Raw genomic sequence first — 2523 nt, 5'->3', positions numbered from 1 at the left:
CTGAGCAAGAGCAGCTGAGACTCCTGGGCAGTGCAATGAGAAGTGACCATCCCAGGAGGAGGCAGGGGCTTCTGAAAGCCAGCAAAGCTCCACTGTTCAGAACACACCAACCACACTGAAACCCAGTGGTTTTTGTTTGGATGTTGTTGTTTTGATGATTTGAGCCAGGGTCTTGCTGTGTAGTTCAGGCAGCCTTTAACTCACTATATAGCCCAAGCTGGTCTCGAATGCCTGGCAATCCTCCTGCCTCAGCCTCTAAGTGCTGAGATTACAGGTGTGTGCCACCACTCCCAGATGAGACTCAGTGTTTCTGCAATTTATATCTGATGAAGATCATCAGGGGCTGCAGAGAAGGAGCCAGAAAAGAACCAGATTCTGGGATTCTGGGATTCTGGGCATGAAGGCATCCCTGACACAGCCCCACAGGGCTCACCTGTTGAGGAATCAGAGCTTAAAACAAAAGCCACGCTGTAGAGAATTAGGGTACAGAAACTCATTCATGGTTACACAGTAGTTTCAGGAAACAGAGGCCTCGCTCCACCGTGTAGAGCAGCAGCTATTTTCAATTGATTTTTTGATGTTAATATAAAGTTTAAAATTAACAAATGTCGTGCTGGGCATGGTGGTGCACACCTGCAATCCCAGCACTCAGGAGGCTGAAACGGGAGGATCGCTGTGAGTTTAGATGTGGATAAAGTTCACAATCATATGGGGGACAGCCAGGGATGTAGCTCAGTGGCACGGCGCCTGCCTGGCAAACACAAGGTCCTGAGTTCGATTCCCCATACCAGAAAAAAAAAAAATGGGGAAAATTTGTGTGTCAGACACAGTGGTGCAGTCCTGTAGTCCTAGCACTCAGTGGGCTGAAACAGGAAGACACAGAGTTTGAAGCTAGCCAGGGCTACATAGCAAATTCAAACCTAGCATGAATTATATAGCAAGCCCCAGTCTCAAATAAAGCAGATGTCGATCTGCATGTATTCCGTGTGGGGTCATGGGTCTCTCCTTTCTATGTGATTGCTCGGCACACGGAAGGGAGGTTTCCCTCATTCCGACACCGCCCTGGGTAGGACCGACCGGCACAGCGCAGTGGGAGGCGCTGGGCTTTCCTTCTTCAAATCAGTGCGAGTCTTTCCTTGGCCTTTGAGCTTCTGGTTTCCTTCTGTGGCTTCCCTAATCCCACGCAAGTGATATTTTACATTTCCTAAAACCGTTTAAAAGCTTGAAGTTTGGTAAATTAGACAGTAATCATCCTTCTCCTTTGGAAGAAGAAACTGCAGGCTTGTCCTTTACTTAAATCATTTTATGGGCCATTAATTGAATAGATAATGTTTCTCCACAGAGGCTGAAGGGTCATTTACCACTTTCCCCTTGACAACTGCCCTCGAATGCAAGGCAGCAGCCCAGAGGGAGGGGCCTGACACTGAGTTCATGATGCATACAGGCCGGGCTGGAATTAGAAGGCCATGGGTTTTGGGGGTTGTTTTGTTTTTCTGGTACCACGGATCAAACTCAGGACTTTGCACTTTGGAAGCAGGCTCAGTAGTTCCACCGCCTGCCTCACAAGTGCAAGGTTCTGAGCTCAATCCCTGGTACTAAAAACAAAAACCAAAACCAATAAATCTCCAAACCCTAGAAGGCTATGCTTCAGTCTCTTATTTTGCATTTACATAGGCGTAAGTGACGTGACTCCCGAGTTCTTCTCTATAGTGAATACTTTAATTGGAAATTTTCAATACAAAAAAGTCATGCCAGAGTTAGGCACGGTGGCACATACCAGTAATCCCAGCACTCAGGAGGCTGAGGAAGGAGGATCACTGCAAATTTCAGGCCAGCCTAGGCTACACAGTGAGTTAATGCCTGCCTGAGCTACATAGCAAAACCCTGTCCCAAAACGTGAAAGAAAGCAAGAAAGCAAGGGAAAGGGGGAGGCAGGGATGTAGCGCAGTGGTGCCACCACCTGCCTCGCAAGTGCAAGGTCTCCAGTTCCATCCTCAGGACCAAACATAAAAAGAGAGAGACAAAGAAAGGAAGGAAGGAAGGAAGGAAATCAAGCAAACAAAAGCAGGTGTTTGAACTGCACTGGCCCTCGAGTGACGACGGGCCCCGACATGTGAACAACTTCGGCTGGGACCGGAAGCTTAGTTTTATGCCGCGAGCAAAGTCTTCAGTGAGGACCTGAACACCGCTGCTCGTGCTTCCAGACGGTCCTAGACACAGATCTAACCCTTGAAGAGTTCTGGAAGGAACACTGCAACATCCTTTCCCATGCGGGATGAATTGAGAGGCCCTGGACCAGTGTCTCTCTGAGGACACTGCGATCTGCCCGTTTACGGGAGACCAAGGCTGTGTGGAGCAGTCTGAGCTTTCAACTGACCGACTTGAGTTAAATTTAAATTTGCCCTCAGGAACAAATTGAGTTTGTAAGTCAAGGGTCCACTGTAGAATCTGGAGTCCTTGGAAAAGAACGAGCCCCTTACTGAACTCTAACCTAACCATAAGGCAGCTACCCCCCCCCCGCCC

This window comes from Fukomys damarensis, unplaced genomic scaffold (assembly GCF_012274545.1).
Source record: "Fukomys damarensis isolate Sample0158 unplaced genomic scaffold, DMR_v1.0_HiC HiC_scaffold_5, whole genome shotgun sequence".
Taxonomy (NCBI): Eukaryota; Metazoa; Chordata; class Mammalia; order Rodentia; family Bathyergidae; genus Fukomys; species Fukomys damarensis.
This window is presented reverse-complemented; position numbering follows the sequence as displayed.